This window comes from Corapipo altera, unplaced genomic scaffold (genome assembly GCF_003945725.1).
Source record: "Corapipo altera isolate COAL_440 unplaced genomic scaffold, ASM394572v1 2, whole genome shotgun sequence".
NCBI classification, from domain to species: domain Eukaryota; kingdom Metazoa; phylum Chordata; class Aves; order Passeriformes; family Pipridae; genus Corapipo; species Corapipo altera.
The window spans coordinates 13428624-13448557 of NW_020884890.1; the positions used below are offsets into that span (position 1 = coordinate 13428624).

The 19934-nt window shown below is 42.3% G+C and overlaps 1 protein-coding gene across 3 annotated transcripts in view; it reads left to right on the forward strand.

Moving 5' to 3' along the window:
* Window positions 1-4556: 4556 nt before the first annotated feature.
* Window positions 4557-19934, forward strand: part of ANKRD6 (ankyrin repeat domain 6) — a 90482-nt gene continuing 75104 nt past the window's right edge. For 2 of the 3 annotated variants that reach the window (XM_027645078.1, XM_027645082.1), the window contains exons 1-2: window positions 4557-4608; window positions 4945-5077. The gene's annotated coding sequence lies outside the window, so the exon portion shown is untranslated. Of the gene's footprint in view, window positions 4609-4833; window positions 4853-4944; window positions 5078-19934 lie in introns of those variants that run through there. The other variant, XM_027645079.1, reaches the window with a different exon arrangement.

Genomic DNA, 19934 nt, shown 5'->3' on the forward strand with positions numbered 1-19934 from the left:
GGGGCGGGCGGGGAGGCGGCGTGACCCGCGTCACCTGACGCGCCCGGTCACGGGCCGTCGGGGCCTCCGCGCCCGCCCGGGCCCTCTCCCGCTGCCGCTCCCAAGCCCGGCCGCGCCGCTGGCACCGGGCGCTGGCGGGCAGAGCCGAGCGCTGCGGGTCTCACCCTCGGGCTCCAAGGGCCTGCCGGGAGCCGCCGCGGCCGCTCCGGCTGTGCTCCCGTGGGAGCGGTGCACACGGGAGGCGCTGCCTCACGCGTGCGGGGCGCCGGAGTAGGTGAGCGAGTGGCCTGGCGTGCCAGGCTGCAGCACCGTGGCGACAGCTGGTGTTTCTATTACAGGCAGCCTTCCTCAGAATCAATTAGGTTGGAAAAGACCTCTGAGATCATCGAGTCCAACCTGTGGCCTAACACCACCATGGCAACTAGACCATGGCACTAAGTGCCACATCCAGTCTTTCCTTAAACACCTCGAGGGACGGTGACTCCCTCATCTCCCTGGGTAGCCCGTTCCAATATCTAATAACTATTTCTGTGAAGAAATTCTTCCCAATGTCTAACCTAAACCTACCCTGGTGCATCTTGAGGCCCATGTTGTCCTGTTGCTGGTTGCCTGGGAGAAGAGGCCGACCCCCAGCTGGCTACAAACTCCTTTCAGGTGGTTGTAGAGGGTGATAAGGTCACCCCTGAGCCTCCTCTTCTTTGTCACGTCCTGCAGCCTCACCTTGCACAGAACCCAAAAATGGGCTCTCAGGACTCTCCTGCATCACCCCTACAATGCTGTCAGCATGTGACAGACTGTGGGACCCAGGCAGGACCTGTGTGTGCCTGGTGCTCCTCAGCTCACACATCTGCCCTGCCTGCTCCAGGGCCAAATGGTGCCGGCAGCACTGCTCATGCCTGCCCCGCTTTCCTTCCATGCCAACTATGTCAGCACACGTGCAGGCTCAAAGTGTTAAGCCAGGCACTGATGGCGGGTAGTAACGTATTTGCAGTAATGATGAGAGAGATTATTTTAGAAATAATGACTTGATTAATAAGGAACACTAAAGAAAGCCATAGTAGTGAAACCTCAGAAGAGGATGGGATTTTGATGCCCCTATCAGACCAAGGTGCACTCAGTTGTCTGCCATTGCTTTCTCCAGGCCTGCTTCATGAAGACCGACCTTCTGCCCCTCAGCCAGGCCCCTTCTCAGGATTTTCCAGTGCTGCTCTTATTGTCTTGTACCAATCTAAGTACCAGAATGTGTGTGTTAGCCCCTGCCTGTCATCCCATGCTGCCTGTTATGGTGACTAGCAGCTGAGTTCCTGATTCTCCAACAGCAATTTTTCCTCTTTTACTACTTCCTGTTGCCCTGTTGTCCCTCCTTATATTGAATGCAATGGTCGGGTTTATGTTGGAAGTCTCCACGTGTTTTCTGTAGCTGATTATTTTCTCACCTTTACACTGTGTAACAGTCTTCTTATCGGAGTGCCTTCCAGGTTGCACTAACCCACTGGAGATAAGGGAGGCACACTTTTTGTCTGGAGAGGTAGAAATCCCTCTCTTATATTCCACATCATGCCAAACCTACCCATACACAATTTTATTGAAATGCTTGCCTTTATTCTCAACTTATCAACCCACTCTGAAGTTTTGCTTGAACAGATTAATAGTGTACTAAAAGATCATGGGAAACATTTCAAAGTTAAATCCCTTACAAGGAATTAGGTCTTAGGTTTGCAGCAGGACCTTTTTTACCAGTCATGTTTTCAGCATCGTGTCTTGGGACAGCCCTGGGAGGAATTAATCTGCTGAAAAGTCCTGATGGAAAGAGGAGGAGAGTTTCCAGGTCTGTAATGAAGGGCCATCTATCTCACACACCATCTGACCACATCTGTGCAAAAAGGGCTGTTATGTTTCAAGGCCAGCTATGGGAAGTGGGTCTTGCCCAGAAATCTGACTGTCTGTATTAAGTTTCTTTTATACAAAGAGCTATGAAACATCACCAGTGAGACAGAGAATAATTTGGAGATATTGAAATACTAAATCAGGGTGTGGAAACTCAAAAATGAAGACTAGTTACAATGCAGTTCTTGCCACAACCTTCCCACGACTGATGTCAGTGATCTGCCTGACCACAGCTTCAGGTTCAAAGCCACATAGACTCCGGGTTTATTGCCAGATAGGTTTTTAGAGTAGGGCTGAAGCACTTCTACCAACCCTTTAACAATATAATCGGTCATGGAATCTACATAAGCCTCCTCTGTCCCTTTGCCTCCAGGTGTTTTTCTGTCCCCTCTGCACCTGGCCTTTTTCCTTCTTTTGTCAGGCCATTTGGTTTTGAAGCTGGTTGCACATAATGAAACAGCGCCCAGCCTTCAGTCACAGGACTTGTAGTAAGGGCAGGTAGATGAAGGGTTGAGTACTTGAATATATGATATGTACAGTGTTAGATGTGACTGAACTTTGTCTGTGGGGAGCTGCAGTTCATAGACATGACACACTTTCTGTTTTATGCAACTGACGGAATCCCTCTTGAATTTCTCTTCACAACAGGAAAAAAATATCCATAAGAATACGAAGTTGACTGTCTGGATTAAAAAAGGTTAATGTTAATTAAGGAAAGAGCCCCACTGACATCCACATTATCTGCAGCCAGGTTTGCAGGATCATGATACCATCTCATTCAGTTCCTGTTAAAGAGGAAGAACTCTCATGAAATAGATTGGTGGCAGATCAGTGCCAAGACAGCCTTTTTCTGCAATGTGTTAATATCTTGTTTCACAATCATAGTGATCAAACATAGCCAAAACAGTCCTGCAAACTTTACATATATGGAACTTATTTAACATGAGCTTAATTGTTACTCACACAAATACCTCCATTCCTACATCAAAATTTTACACGATATCAAATAAAAGAAAATTCACATGAAGTAGGCCTATCCTGAATATGGAAACGAGCAAATGAAATTGTAGTGTGAGGAATCACAGTGTATTTTTATATGTTTTAGTAACTACATTCTAATTCGGTAATGACACCGGACTTCAGACTAATGTTGTCATTTTGACAAAGCTTTGCTGAGATCAGAGAGGTGTCAGAATCCTGCAGAGCACCAAGGGTTTTTATGTGAACCTATGGTGTGACTATTGCCATGGAGCAATGACTACCATATTAATCATTTAGTGAAAAAGGCATAAGTAGATTTATCTGCAAAAACCTTCAAAAGAATATATTCACCACTAACATGTGATACTTCAATGTGTAGTTCATTTAGGGCGTCAGTTCCTTTAGGACATTCTGAGAATACCTTATAGCCAGAGGAATGGCCTTTGAAAGTGATGTGCCTGTGGGATCAAGGATGAAGAGCCACTTGCTTTCTATTTTTCCTTCTTCTTCTGATCCTGCTTTTATCATTTTGATCACCCTACTCACACAAACTCCTTTCTCCTGTACTGGTGTCTATGGATGGTCCAGTCTAACTTGCCTCCTTACCAGTTTGTGAATTACTGACATTTGCCTGTAATTGCCCAAACACATGACTTGGGTGAGCAGAAGGTCCCTTGGGACATTGTGATAGCTGGAGGGGTGGGTGAGGTGGTGAGTAGGCAGAACCAGCTTTCAAGGCATCCCTCTCTGACCTTCTGCCCAAGACTTCAAAGCCTGCTGGCTGGCTCCCAGCTGCAGGGAAGGGCATCTGGCCTCCCCGAAATTGGGAAAATTTTGCTGTATCCAGGTCTGGGCACCTCAGTACAAGAGAGACACAGAGCTGCTGGAGCGTGTCCAGTGGAGGGCAGTGAGGATGATTGGGGGAATGGAATATCTGTCTTACAAGGAAAGGCTGAGGGAGTTGGGCCTGTTCTGTCTCGAGAAGAGATGACTGAGAGGGGATCTCTTTAAGGTGTATAAATATCTAAAGGGGGGTGCCAAGAAGATGGAGCCAGGGTATTTTCAGTGGTCCGAACGGCTAGGACAAGAGGCAATAGGCAGAAATTGATGCACAGAAAGTTCCACCTGAATACAAGGAAGAACTTTTACTATGCAGGTGACCACACACTGGAACAGATTGCCCAGACAGGTGATGGAGTCTCCCTCACTGGAGATATTTGAGTACCATCTGGACTCAATCGTGTGCAATGTGCTCCAGGACGACCCTGCAGGGAGGTTGGACCAGATGACCCACTGTGGCCCCTTCCAACCTGACCGATTCTGTGATTCCGTGGTTTTGTAGCGCTTCTGCTCCCTACGCAAACTGTTACGAGCTTCCATAATTAAGCTGCAGAGCAGCTTCGGTTCAGGATCGCGTCCGGCCGCTGCTGAGCCTGGCTGCGGACAGAGCTCGGCGTTCCTGGCCCGGGCGTGGGGGCGGAGGTCGGTCCTGGCTCGGCCCCTTGCCTGCGGGAGGCGGCCCGGGCGGAGGGGGCGCTGCCCGCCCGCCGCGGCCGCTCGGTGTCGCCCTCGCAGCGGGCACGGCGGCGGCGGCGGCGGCGCCACCTCCGGGGCAGCCCCAGCGCGGCGGCGGAGGCGCCGCTGGAAGCGGCAGCGCCGTGTCCGTGCCCGCTGTGTCCGTGCCCGCCGTGTCCGTGCCCGCTGTGTCCGGCGGGTCGCGTGTGCTGCGGGGGAGCGCAGGTGAGCGGGGCGCCAGCCCGCGCCCGCCCGCCGGGGTTGCGTGTGGCTGCGGCGGGGCGGGCGGGGGCGCGGGTGGCGGGGGACGCACAGGTGATGGCGGAGGTGGCGGGGCTGAGCTGGGGACGGGCCCGGCGAAGCCAGTGTCCAGCTCCCGAGTAGTGAAAGTGTTCCCGTATTCCGACCCGGAGCAGGGTCCGAGGAGGGACCCCCGCCTCGGGCAGACAGGAACCCTCCGGGCTGCCCCGTAAGTGCGGCCGCCTGTGTCGACGGAGGGGTTCAATTGCAGATTTGGGAGTATAGACGAGGAGCCTTAACGCACTTGTTCCAACTTTTAAGGCCGAGTCTAATGAGAAATGGAAATCTGGCTCGAAGTCATTCTTCCTGTTGTTGACATCACCTGAAAACTCCACTGGAAATATTTCCACTAGTTTACTGCAAACATCAGCCGTCCCTGAGGTCTCAACGCCTTGTGAGTACACAGTGGCTGCTGGTAGAGCTTTCTGATTGTGAAAATCCGTGGCTATGGCATGTAATTGTTCTGCAGTGTTCGTTTTATTGCGAACATTAATAAAGGGCTTATCATGCCCTGGGGTGTTGTGTGCATTACCGCATAAGCTGTAGACAGCGCTCTGGGTTTTTTTTTTCTTTAAAGACATAATTGATATCTTCATATTTTTATAATTATGTGGTAAGTGATTCTTTAGGTTCCTGGTTGGTATTTCTGCAATGCACATGACCAAAAGGACATGTTGTCTGCTACTGGATAGCTTTTGTTCACAGGGAAAAACACTGAGAGGGGTAGAAAGTGTCTTGCTGGTAGGTGGAACAGTTGTTTAAATGAACTTAGAATGTCCTACCAATGTTAAAGGAGCAATGTATTGGGAATATCAGTAAATCTGTCTCTCTTCAAAGATGGCAAAAACGTAACCATGCCTAAATTCTTATGCAGTGTTTGCTAGGCATGGACCAGATCCTCTAGTAGGACTGAGGTTTATTCTGAGGAGAATGTTATTTACTTGCTTTCAGTGTGGTATGTCTGGCTGGGCAGCTGGTTTTATAACAACTTATTTTGGCAGCCTCAAGTTCCAAGTGTTGTGTAATCTTCATTCTCTAGATACTTGGAAAACAGTGTTTCTGGAGATCTGTGATTACATGTAAGATCTTCAATTGCATTGCAGACCACAAGACATGGTGTAATGACACTCATTCAGACCTTCATAATAATTTCTGAGCAGAAAACACTTGTTGAATACACTGCATGTACCAAAACTAGAGTTGGTTGGCTGTATAAAGTATTTAGGTACCTGGTATGTTGATGATGTGTGCCTGTTTGTCAGTGAGGACCTATTAGTCTGCAAGAGGGAATAGGAATTCTGTAACAATAATGTCATTGCTTCTCTCCTTGTTTTTTTTGTTTGATAATAAACTGTAATAAAATTCAGAAGGGGCTGTGTGATAGTACTCAGGAAAGTTTTCGCTTTCCCCTGCTCCTTAGTACTTACCCAGACAATGCTATCAACCTCATGTAGGAGACTGGCCTTGAACACTAGAAATGAAATGATCAGTAAATGATGGGTAAAAATAAAGTGATCAACCTCCTAATCATCCAGGTGCTTTCTTAAAGCTTTTTGCAGAGCTGTTTTCTTTTTTTGGGAACAGAAATTGCCTGGACTAATGGGGCTCCAATGTTGGCAGCTACAATGTAGTTGCAATGCCAGGCTTAGCATCCTGACCTTGTCACAGGTGGCATGTTCTGGAGTTCAGATTATCAAATTTATGATGTTCTTTGACTAGATTAGATGAATGATATCTTAATCAGGTGCTTGTAGAGTGTGGTAATGAGCCATTGAGCCTCAAGCTGCATTTCTCCATCTGTCTTCAACTTCACCTCTGCTTGACTTTGCCAGTGAGTCATTTTGTGATGTAAGAAAAAGACCTTGCTGCCCCTTACTCACTAAATCTGTATAACAGGTCTAACAGTACTTATCAGTTTGGATGGGTGGCATAACAGTGACCGTTTCTAAAGCACTTTTAGGTTCTTAAATTAATTTTACCATCTAGTCTCTTCTAAACTTTTTCTACTCCTCTTGCCTCTATTTGGTTTATCTCATCCTGCCATTCAGAAGATGGACTTGTGAATGCAGGTGTTTCAAAGTTAGGAAAAGTTGGAATAAACGTGTGAATTCCAGGCCTATTTGTTGTGTAGCTTTCATATGCATCTGTGTTGGATGTTCTCCATATTCTGCTTCCTTTTACAGGTTTTGATGACATAACACAGTGATGCTTTGTATCAGAAGTGGTGCTAGTTTGGCCAGACAAGTATTTTTCTTGTTTTCTGGACAACCCCTTGAGATCCAGTTGCAGGTGTGCAGGTCTTGAGAGTGAAACAGGGAAGGATGGTGTCTGGTACCAGGATCACGAGTGTTATCAAAAAACAGTAATGAAATGAATAAATGTCAATTTAGAACACATTTTTGAGAGGTGTGTGATAAATGAAGCATTAGGACTGCACAGGACTTTGAGGTTGAAAGAAATGTAGCACATTACTACTAATAGTTAATCGGGTATATTGAAAGTGGTAGATGTCTTGTAAAAACAGTCCTGCTGTGGTAAATGAAGCCACATTGGATGGCCTAACCAATACAGTACATCAGCTTGAATTCTTGCATTATCCAGTTGTGCAGGGTTGTCTTGATAGCCTCAGTGATGTACTTCTGATCGAATATCAAGTGCATAGCTAGCTCATGATATGGTGCAGGACTGTAGATTCCTGGCTTGTTCTTCTACTGTTTTACTTTTGAACCTTTGTCAGTGATCTTGCTATGTGTGACATGAAATTCTGGGTCCTTAGAATGGACAGGAAGACTGTCTCTCAGTGCCAGCACTCATGTCTTCCTGCCTGCTCCTCTGTGGCTCTCCCATTACCACTCCTCAGATCTGCTGCTGGTCCTCCAAATCCTAGCTGCATCTCATCCAAGCCATGGCCATAGGGGAAGCTGGCTGTGATTGGGGATGGGATTTGGGCACATCTGTGGAAAGTGATAGATGGAAGCATCTGGTGTAGATGCCAGCCAGACGGAGTGTACTGGGGCTATGGGGTAGCTGGGGTGTGATGTGCTGAGCATGGGCACCCTAGTGGGTTTGCCCTAATCCTGAGGAAAAATTTATCTGCCCCTATGCCAAAATACCTAAGCTTTTTTTATCTTATGTTGTGATCAAAAGCATATTTGGAGCACTCTTCAAATCATGAAGTTTTACCTCCTTCAAATCCTGGTTTTAAACAAGCTTCTTGTGACAGTCTGTCCCTTACTTTCCCTTTCTCTCTCATGACTTGCCACCTTCCCCACTTAAACACCATCCATTTTTGTGAAGTGAGCCACTGAAGATAAAGGTTTTGTGTGCATGTCCTGGCATGCTGTTGGACAAAAGCATTTTTGTTTCCATTATCGAAAATGCGTTTGGATTTGATGAAAATTAATTCCTTAAGGGTGTGTATCTTCATTGTGTCTGCATTGCAGTGGGCTAATTCCCTTTTCCAGTTTGAGATGCAAATTGCTTTAAGTCAGTCAGGAATATTTTCTGTTGGTTTTAATAGCATCTGCAATGTGACATCTTAGCAAGACCTGTTGCTAGTCTATTTATATTGAGGCAATACACTTCTGAGTTAGAATTCCCTGAATTGTCTCAGATAGGTCAGTCACTGAGGAAAAGTGCCAGCTTTATAAAATTAAAAAGCACCATGAGTGCATGATAATTATATATAAGCGCAATATTTAAATAGCTTTCTAGTAGTTATCATAGTGAATGATTTTAGGTATGTTTTACTTTTATTAAGAGTTTGATGTCTGGGTGTACAGCAGTTGCAGAAACTGCAGCTGGTTCAGTGTCTTGGGCAGGATATGATCTTTTCACCATATCACTGCTGTCTCAAATAATTGCACTAATATCTGCAAGGCATGCCCACTTCTTAAATCAATTAATTAGTATTTTGTAAAGCTTACATATGAGTAATTTTCCTTCATTTTCTCTCTGACCACTTTTGTGATTAGACTATGTCTGGCTGAAGTCTTTTGAGAGGATTTAGGGATGGGGGCAGGAGGGTTGCCTTTCTTCTGACTGTGGAATTATCTGCCTGCCATCTGCAGTCTTTCATTGACATTATTGTTCTGGTTTAAATCCAGATTTTGAAAGTACAACACTTTGTTATCGGTCTGTCTTTTCCAAACTTTACAGCAGCCCTTGCAGGTATGTTTTTTTCCATGACTTCTGTGGAAAATCAGACCATGCTCTTTCCATGTGCTCTTGTTTGTATTTCTTTCTCTAAGTAAGAGTGTCATTGGTCTTAAGTCTTTACATTCTTTCTCTTTTGTTATGCTGTGATGTAACTTCAGCCTTTGGCTAGCCCCCAAGATCTAAAATTTGCATGTATGGAAGCACATTAAGTTCGTATAGATTTTTTTTATGGTAACAAAATTGCAGAAGTATGTCTTCAATGTTACATTTAATCATTGAAGAGTGCCGGATGATGGAGCTGCCCACAGATGTCACAGAAGATGCTGACCAACTTTTTTTCATGTCAGAGTCAGAAGATAGTTAGAATAAGTATAAATGTTATGCTTTAACTTGTATCATTTTGTTATTTGTGCAGTAAATAGGAGTCTCTGCCCTAAAGACTTGGTAGCATGGAAAAAGCTCAGAGACAAGACGTAGTTGAAAATTGTTTTTCTTCCTACCCCTGTGTTATACTCCCTGCAATATCCACTTCTTTCACAGGTTTAGATTCTCTTAGACATGCTGAAATCCAGCCTCTGGACTTGTCAGTTTTATATCAGATGCCTCCCCCCCGAAAAGGAGTTGTAGAGGAGCCAATGGTTCCAGCCCCTGAGCAGATATAACTTTGCTTTAGCATGAGAGATGGTACCCCAGTTTTGATGTGTGATGACTTCTTCCAGAGGTGTGCTAGTTTCCTCCTGGAACAGCTGTTGAATGCCCTGCATTAGTGCAGCTAAGGTTTGTCTATTGATATGAATGGCAGACTCAGGTGTGGAGTAAGCTGAAGCATGAATTTGAAGTACAGTATTTTATTAATGAACAGTCAGCTACCAAGTTGGATTCTTTTCTTTCCCTGTAAGATTACACTTAATCTGTTTGGAGAAGCTAGGATTTAAGAAGTCCTGACCTGGCATGCACTGGGTGAGGCTGTCATCCATTTCGCTCTCTGGTGTCTTTGCAAGTGGAGGTGCTCCTGCAGATGAGTAGCTTAGTTACCAGCATGCCTGATAAAGCAGAACTGAATTTGGGTGAATGAGGACACCTCAGTCAAGAGCAGGTATTGATGTTAGCTATCTAGTTTCTGCTAGCCTCAAAGTAAGCAACATCAAATCTAATTTATTTAAATTCTAATAATGTAAAGAATGTTCAAAAACTTACCAAGTGACATAGATGCCTTTGAGATCACTTGGAAAAACAGAGTGCCTAAAGTTAGCTGCTTCTCTATGGGACCATCTTCACAAATCATAGTATTTCAGACAACCTGCAGGCAGGGAGAGTTGGGCATTTTTCACTGACTAGACCAGGACTGTCCATCTGGGGAGATTTCTTTCAGTTTTTCCTGCGAGGTGGCCAGGAGCTGAACAAGTCACATGCCTGCAGATACGTTGAGCCTGGTTTGGCGGTGTAGGTGAATGCTTTCATGTCAGCCTGGCTAATTCTCATCTCTGTTATGTTGGCTCCATTTAATTTGCAGAGAAAAATGACATATATTCTCCTTAGTGCCTTTTACTCTTTTAGGGCATCCGTATCAATAACTCTGTCAAGTTGAGGGGGGAACATGAGTAAATGGGAAACAGACTGAGAAAACCAGAGAAGAAAGGCTATGGAAACCACAGCTTGAAAACTGCTTTATAATAAGAAGAGCTATTTCTTCTCACTTGCTTTAAGCCCAAAATATGATGGTTTAATATGGTGCCTTCTAGTAGTTCTCTAACCTGATTTTCCTCTACTTAATTATGTGTTGCCTTTTGTTGTCTTATGTTCTCCTTCCTTGAAACTTTTCTAGTTTTGCTAAACCTTTTCCAAGAAGAGAGGGCAGAGTGACAACTTCCAGGATGCAGCTGAACTTCTTAGATGATTGAATAAAGGTGGTTTTGGTTCTGCAGTAATAATTTTTAGTGCTGTCCCTGCTTTTTAACTGTGCTGATGCTTTAGTAAGAACAGTCCACTATAGATCCAGGATCTCATTTCTGAATCATCCCAAGCCCATCATTATGCATATGAAGTTGAGGTGTTTTTTCACACCACGAATATCAGTCTGTGTTTAAATGGTATTGAATTCTGCCAGCCATTTTAACAGTTGTTTTCTTTCCCTGTCCCCCTGTGATTCATTGGTGGCTATAATGAACTCAATATATTCTTAATGCAGATGGCCATGGAGCTGCTGGGCTTGTGTCCTTCCTGGTGAAGACTGACCTTGAACCGTTTATTTCCTGTATAACTGGTTCTCTGTTAGATGAGGACTTTTCCTGTTATCCCGTAGCTGCCTAGTTTTTATAATACGGGGGGGTTGTGGTTTTTTTTTTTGGTTTGGCCTTTTTTTTTTTAAAACAGCCTTCCTTCCTTTGAGGGGAATCTTTGGGGATTGGACATGAGTTATTGAGGAATAACTTTACATCAGTGAAACAGTGGTAACAGGCTACCTATAAACTTACCACAAATATGAAGTAGCTTGATTTAAACATCTGTCTTCTGTCCAAACAACTAGCATTCAGCTCTAACTAATCTACATTGCAATCACATCTCAGCTTGCTTCATAAAATTTTAACTTTTAGTATTCTCTTTGGGATTTAGTTTTGATCAAAGAGTACCCTCAGTGGATTAGAGTCACTCACTTCCGCTTCTTGTTCTTCCTACTTGTCAGACCAGATTGACTATTTCTATATTTAGTCCTACCTTGCTTATTCAGAAAAGATTCATCCTTTCTCCATGAGAATTTTATGCTTTATCTGGTAGCAAGGTGGGACCCAGTGTGAAAAGTGAATGGCAAAATTAAAAGATTGGTATGGATACTTGCACCAAGTAGCATGCCACATCAATAAATCAAAGCAGAATTTGTAGGTATAAGCTCTGGTCCTTGGCAGAGTCTCTTAACTGAAAAAAAGTCATATTTTTAAAAAGGATTCCCAGATTTATTGTTTCCCTACAGGAGTAATTTAGGTTGAAAAAACCAAACCCAAACTTTTCTTCTGCCTCCTCTCTCTTCCCCTTATTTCTGCTCACCAACATGTGTTTAAGAATTTTAAAACCAAACTTCTGGGTTCCATATTCTTTCAGAGAATTTAGCCTTTCATGTCTATAACTGCAGACATGCAAATGAGGAGGATGTTGCTGCTTCATTTACTAGAATTTTGTCAGGTTTTTCTTCTTTCTGTTTTTAATCCTCGAAGTGAAATACTTGGCATGGAACCTAGAAGCACCTTTTATTCAAAATCTAGCTTACAGAACTTGGATCCATGTATTTCCAGCTTTTAAGAATAATTTTTTTTAAATTATATGAATTTGTTTACATACCAGATGTGGTTTTGTACATCCAGCAAGTGTCTGAATATAATTACCTGGGATGAGCTGGTTTTGGTAACATGCAGGCACACCAAGAAAACAGGTAGGGTTGCATTCAGGAGAACTGAGCACAGTATTTGAAAGAAAAAACAAAACAACCTTTTAAAGGTTTATTTGTTCTCCTTATAATTTGAAATTAAGACTCTCCTTGACTAAGATGAAAAAAGTGTTTCAGGAGGCTGCAGTGTAAAGCCAGTTTTGTCTGGGAGCTGTTCTCCGTCATTCCCAGAGATGGCATAAAGAGTGTCAGTGAAATGGAGAACTTGCTCTGTATTTCAGTCCTCTGTAGCTCTCATGAAACACACAGGTACTCTGCCTTGGTGGAAAAAACACTAATGCACTTTCAAGTAAGCTAAGCCAGGCAGGGTTATCAGAGAAGAGTGACACTATAATGGAATTTCTCAGCACACTATTAAATGTGTACTAGAGTGTTTCACATTAAGATGATGGATTTTTCTGTCATTCTCAGGAGCTGTATACTTGTCCTCTTCCCCAAAATACTAGGATTTTGAAAAGCATTAATTATATAGGCAGTGTCTTAGTTCAATTGTTATTAATAAAGTCACCTTCTAAATATTAATATAGCAACAAGCATCTGTTTTATGTCTGTCCTTTTTATTAGTAAAAAACAAACTAACCTTCAGTCAATTAATTCTCATGCTTCAAATTTTGTTTATGAGTATTCACTCTTCTGCTAACAGGGAAGTTTCTCATGGTTTTGTATATCTCAAGCTTAGCTCAAAATGTATATGGTGTTTCAAGAAAAACAGAATCAGGCAAAAGTTAGCAGATTTTACCAAGTACCATTAAAAAAATCACTTCCCTTATGTTCTGTAAGTGGGATTTTCAGGCCTTGCTTATTTAAGGATCAAGAATAAAATGATACTTAAGTAATGACTCTTAACAAAATTCCCTTGCTTTATACTCAGATAACAGTATGACCCTTAAAGAGGTAATTATCAACAACTTGTGTGTAGCAAAATTATAATTAGTTTACTGTATTAAATCTCAAGGGGTAGACCTGAAAAACAAAACCTTCAACTAGTTTTTGCATTATTAGATAGTTTAAAGATGGATGCCTATTATCCTGTTTTTTGTGTTTTTTTTTTTAAATTAACTTTTATGTTATGTTTTGTATTGGTAATGCTGAATCAAAACTTGATTTCCCTGCTTCTCTGGCTGATCTCATTTAATTCAATGATTGTTTATGTGAATAAGGTGCAAAGAATGTGGCTTTGTATGAAAAGCATCCTCCCAGAGGGAGTTGTAGTAGACTCACACTTAATGTGAAAAAAACAAACCAAAAGAAAAAGAAACCAATGTTTATGTTTTCTTGTCTTGTTGTACAATGATTTTCAGTGAAGTTTCATATTCTGTGAAATTAAATCTGCAACCAAGATGATATGATATTGGACAATTTTTATAATTCAGCATGCAGGTCTGTGCTGTTGAAACAATAGGCGAGTGTTTTAAGGAGCAGATAGCCTGACTAAAATAACATGTGTTGCAAAAGAAGTTGCAGTGCATTTTCGATAATGTTCAGCAGAGAGATACTTGTGAACTCCACATGGTTTGTTACAGTCATGGGAGTAGTTAACACGATAAAGAAAATCCCAACTTTCTTTCTGTTTACAAAACTGGCCTTTCTGGAAGGCCTGGAAAACAAGAATACAAATATATAATATGTTTACCTTCTCTTTCTTCCCCTCCATTCTGGCCTCACTGTATTGAGACAAAAATAAATGGGAAGACTAACTGTAAGAAAATGGCACTTAGGGTAAGTCCTTCTCTTCCTTTGTTTTCTCTCTTTGTTTTGTACACTATTGAGAGCTGATGGTTGTGTGGCAACGCAGCTCCTGTAATAAGGTATGATTCAGTCCTGTAGTGCCAACAAAGAAAAACTATGCTGTTAACACTTCCATACGCACATTGCAGCAGCTGCACGTCCAAAGATGGATCTGCATAGTTCAGGAGGGAAGTTTGATCTTGTCTGCACTGAAATGCTAACATGTGTTTTAGCCACATTAGGCCACTCTTGTGGTTTTAAGGTAATGAAGATGTCCTTGACCTGTTTTCCATTTCATTTTCCCATGCAAAATCCTTTTCATTTTTTGTCACTTCCAAAAGTTCTGTATTGTTCTCCCCTCCTTTGTCCTTGCACTCTGCATCTTGTTCTGAGAATCATGTGATTTTCTTTGATCTGTTCCTCATTCCCTACACATCTCTTGTTGTTTTGCTAGTTGTGTTCTGATGATGGTTACTAAGTGCTGAATCACCACTTTGTTTGGCAAACCTTTAACAAAGAATTTGTGAGAGAGTGAAAAAGGATCTATGTCCCTCTTCCATGCCTTTCCAAGTGCTCTTTGCCAGATTGGGGGTTGTGACATGTCTTCTGAGGCTTTTTAAAAGCTCTATGTTCAGGATTTTCTTCCTAGTCCTATCTTCTAGGTTTTACCTGTCTCAGTTTGCAGTCTCATTTCTTCTGCTTTCACTTCAACTTTAGTAATGTTTGGGTCTTGAGGCATATTTTTCTATATCTGCTTTCAGCTCTTTCTACTTCAACATCATCAGCTCATGGGCTTTTCTGGTTGCTCTTCCAGTTTTATTAGGCTTCCAGTCCTTATCAGTGCACTCTTTTTTAAATAACATTGGTTCACTGTGTTCCTTGGTAGGAAGGATGATGAAGGAATATCTGTTTCTATCTCACTGGACAGGAACTGCCACCTCCTTGAGATTTTTTGTTGGTGGTTTTTTTGGTATGTCATGAAAGTGAAAATGGCATCTCTTTTGGAAGAGTGTACTGGAATATAACAGGCACAGGGATGCTAAGCTTCATAAATGTCGGGAAGCAGAAGACAAGGAGAAAAATCCTACCTGTTTCTGGGAACGTGGTCCAGGAACATGATGTCCCTTTAGCATGACTCTGTCCTTCTCTGTTATTCCATCGTCAGTTTTGGTGGTTTTTTGCTTCATATGTCCGTTCGGGGTCTGGGCAGCCTTTGTGGGTAGATAATGTAAATATTCTCCATGTGTTAGCATGATCTTGCATGAGCTGGTCTCTCATAATGTGTGAAGGAGACTCAGATATGCTGAAATTTCAAAATATTCATTAACTATAAAGCAGGTACACTGAACTGCATAATCCTTTTCAGTACTCAAAATAAGACCAAAACATCTATTTTGGCTGTAGACAAATTAGAAATGTAAGGAGACTGACATGGGTGCAACAAATAGCGTCATCCTTCACAGTTCCTATCAATGGCTGACTAAGGAGCTTCTTGTACTAAGGGACCCTGACTTTTACCAAGATGCAGTAGGTAAGCCTGTGTAGTAAAGCTTTTCCAGATTTTCTTGTCTTACAGGCTGTGGAAAACCTCCACAAGCATTGAGAGGCTGAGTGTCTTTAGACTCAGCTTCAGTTCCCAGAGAGATGGCTTCCACTACAAGGTTTCTCCTTTGGGTTCCTGCAGGGCCTGTGAGCACACAGGAGAAGGCAGGGGAAAAAGGAGCAGTGAGGGGGAGTCATTTGTGTTCCTCTTGCACTCTCAGCTCTCTGTATGTGACACAAGTACAAATATCTCTGGATGATGAACCTATGACTTCTTGTGTGTAGCCATAAGGGCAGAGTCTTCACTGGGAGCTGAGATTCTGTTCTGCAAGAGGAACAGCTTTCAAGAGATGCAATCTCTGTACTGTAGACTCTTTAATCACCTAAAATTACATTAGTGATGTTCCTTTTAATCTGTGCAAAGAGTCTGCTGGTGTGGGAAATTTTTATTTTACCTGGTTGGGTATCGCATTTCGATGCAGCAGATGGCATGTGTATGACAAGTGCCATTTAGTAAGAGAGTAAACACAGCAAGAATACACCCTAAGTCATTGGTATTTTCTTAGGTCTTTTGTAACATCAAAGCACCCTTGTCCAATACTTATTACAGTCACCTGATGCAAGATCCAAGGTTTTGTGATACCTATTTTCTTCTGTTGTTCCAATGTTAGTACAGCTGGCAAGATTCTCAAGAGATATATGGAAGAGCAATGTGATATTCCAGGTGAGTTGTGTTTATCGAGCCGTAGCCTGCACTGAGATTAACTTCAGTTACTTGATCTGAAAGTATTTTGTGTCAATGTGTAGCTTTTTAGAATTACTTAACTGAGATTCTGGTTTGCAATATAAGTAGAATAGGAGAGAAACATATGATTTAGTTTATTTTGAGCTCGATACAGAAGCATTCCTTGTGAGTTAAATGCTGAGCTGAAGGTATAAGACTGTTGCTCTGCATGGCCTTAGCCTGCCAGAACAAATGAGGAAGGGCATTTTGAGAACCAGGCTGTTTGATGGATTGGAACAAAGGAGCCCTGGAGTAGGGAACCATAAGTCAGACTTCTGTTATCTGTCTGAGATTCCCAGCACTGGACTCTTGCATGGAGTGGGGAAGAGTTTTCTGCAGAACTTCCAAAGAATTTAGCAAGTATTAAAGAAAGCACAGAGGGTGTCCACAACCCACTGAGAGATCCTTCAGCTCCATGTCTGCCATGGGGTCAGGCAGGAGGATCAGGACTTCCGAAGTATTGTCTGCATGACCTAATTGGAGATCACTCACAAACATCACCTATACAGATACAACTGTAAAGGGCAACTTGACCTCATTGTATACTTCATAGGGGGATTAAGAAGACTTTTTACAGATACTGCTTGTTATGATAGTCTTTCTTCTAGAAGAACTCGAAGCATGTTAGTATCTGCACGGCATCTCACTCTTCCTGTCCCTGACTTTTGTTGATAATGGTGAGTGCATTAAACATCAAAGTCCTGTTTCACTGGGGAATCAAGTCCCCAGTCTGGTCCCCCAAGTCCAGAACTTGTCATCCTTGATGACCTTTTCCCACTTTTTAATTACTTCAGACATCTTCTTTCCACTGATACTGTCTAATTACCTAGAGGCAAAGTTAAGCTGTTCATTTCTGTTGTTCAAAGTTTCCAGAGGGAATGGCTTCAGAAAACCTTCAGACTGACACAGGACATAAGGCATGTGTATGTTCCCTCTCTGTACTTTGTAAGTCTCATCCGTGTACTTTCTCAGACTTTTTGAAAGGATGTGTTTTCCATGGTTCATGAGCCACCCTAATGTGTGATTTGCTACACCAAAGCTGGTTATTCTCTGACTTTAAAAAAATAAGACCGAACTGACTATTCAGATAGTAATTGCCAAGTTTCTCTCTCTATATAGGATAATTCCCATGGTGTTCTGTCTTTGCAGCTTTAGCAATAAACCTTGTTTCAGTTTTAATTCATCTTCTTTGCATTAACTGTATTGATCTGTTGTTTCAGTAACAAAACTTTATGAATTACAAATCCGAATATAACCCTATTGTACTTATCATGGTTATGGCACTCACAGTTAGGTTCATTAGGCTGATGCATTAAAAACCTTACTGACAAACTGAATATCTACAGAATCATGGAGTTTTAGACTAGTGCCACCGTTCTTGACTACCTGTGTTTATTTTGCATCACATAAAACACCGGCAAGAACACTGTGCAAGAGAGATCTCAGTATCACAGCATTTCCTCCTTGGGTATGAACAGTTGATGAGGAAAATGAACTTTGATGTGCCCACTAAAATCATTGATTCAGTTGTGTTTGCTGCAGAGAAATTGCCTTACTTTGCATTGGTTTGGATATTCTCAGATTTGCATGGAGAAGTGTCATGGTTTAACCCCAGCTGGCAACTAAGTACCACACAGCTGCTAGCTCATTCCCCCATCCTCCACTGCTGGGATGGGAAGGAGGATGGGAGAAAAAAAAGTAAAAAGAGCCCCTCATGGGTTGACATAAGTTTAATAATTGAAACAAAGTAGAATATAATACTAATAATACTAATGATAATAGTAATAAAAAAAAATCAAATAAAATTCCAGAAAAACAAGTCATGCACAGTGCAATTGCTCACTACCCACTGACTGATGCCCAGCCTGTCCCCAAGCAGTGATTGGTAGCCCCTAGACAACTCTCCCCTGCTCTATGGGTATGGAATATTCCTGTAGCCAGTTTCAGGTCAGCTGTCCTGGCCATGCTCCCTCTTCACTGGCAGAGCATGAGGCACCAGAAAGTCCTTGACTTAGAGTAAGTACTACTGAGCCACACCCAAAACATCAGTGTGTTATCGATTCTCCTGCTGAATCCAAAATACAGCATTGAACCAGCTACAAAGAAAATTAGCTCTATCCCAGCCAAAACCAGGACAAGTAGAACATTGCTGCTGTACTGTTTCTTCTTCAATAGTTAAACAGCTCCGGATGAATTGAGGGAGTGAAGTGGTTAACGCTACATGTGTGGAACATTCTAGTCTGGTCGTTGTTTATCTGGTGGTTGTGTCTTTCTTTTGTTATGAGAATAAGTGTTTGAATACATTTTTACAAATTTTTATTTTTAACATAGCTACCTGGTTTATTCATCTTGATACACTTAACCAAGAATCATTAATCTATATTGTGTAAGTCACTGAATATATTTTAGATGTATCACAGAATGACAGTGTGATTGGGGTTGGACCTCTGGAGGTCATCGTGTCCAACCCCCTGCCTAGGGTGGGGCCACCTAGAACCAGTTGCCTGAATTACTAAGTTTCTTTGCAGTGTTTTGTATTGGTGTTACACATGTAAATGTATGTTTGATTGTTCTGTATCTTAAAAGGAATTCATGCACCCATATCTGTAGTGCTTAAGAGGGATACTTTAATCTCTTTTGGGTTGAAAAATCATTGCAAAACTTGTCCATTCTGTCCTCTTGTTCCATTAGACAAGATCATATACTGTACAACTCATAAAAACTGCAAAAATGGGTACACAGCTTGATTTAACAGACTGACTGATGCATAAGCATAGCTGAGAAGGATGGAGCTGGAGTGGGGTAGGAAAGACATTTGCCTCAAGAAGTAATTCTGCATGGAATGTATGGTTTTTGTGGTTTAGATGTGACTTAAGACTTGGTATCCGAAGTATTTGGATGTGAAGGAGTTGGAAATGACTGAAACCTTGGCAAACGATTTCAGCTTTGCTGATTTCATGCCAAAACTGGAACCAGAGTGGGCATGGTGTGAAATGGGTCAGAGCAGCAGAAGGCCTTTTGCAGATATTTCTTCAAACTTCTTTGGCAACGTTGTTCACCCATTGCTGGGACTGTCTTCAGAAATAAGTGTGTATGCATAAACTAAGCCTATTCCTGGATTCTGAGCTTGTAGCATCTGGGTCAGCAAATGTGTCCTACTAATATATTCAGCCCAGTATGTTTTGATGAAGCAAAGATCTTGTACCAAAACTCTGCTGCTGTCATTGTTGTGCAGTCTGTCCCAGCACATGCTTTTTCTCAAGAGTAACCCCCCCTTCTTTCCCCAAAATCTGCAATTGTAAAAATCTTACTGGAATGCCAGCATATGTCTTCAGAGAACCCGAGGGGCATTTTTAATGAGAATTGCTTTGGAATTCCTTGCTTGATTTATGAAGAAAAGAAAAAAATAATCATCGAAACAGTATCCTCTTACCTCTTAAAATGTTTACCTTCGACTTTATGGTGGTAACAGCTTAACTTTTGCAGATGCAAATGGTATAACCAAATGTTTGCCTGTTTTAGAAGTACAGACTTTCTTTGCTTAAATGCAACACAGTTTGAGAGGGGCAGTGGAAAGATAAAGGACTAGAAGTCTTTGTT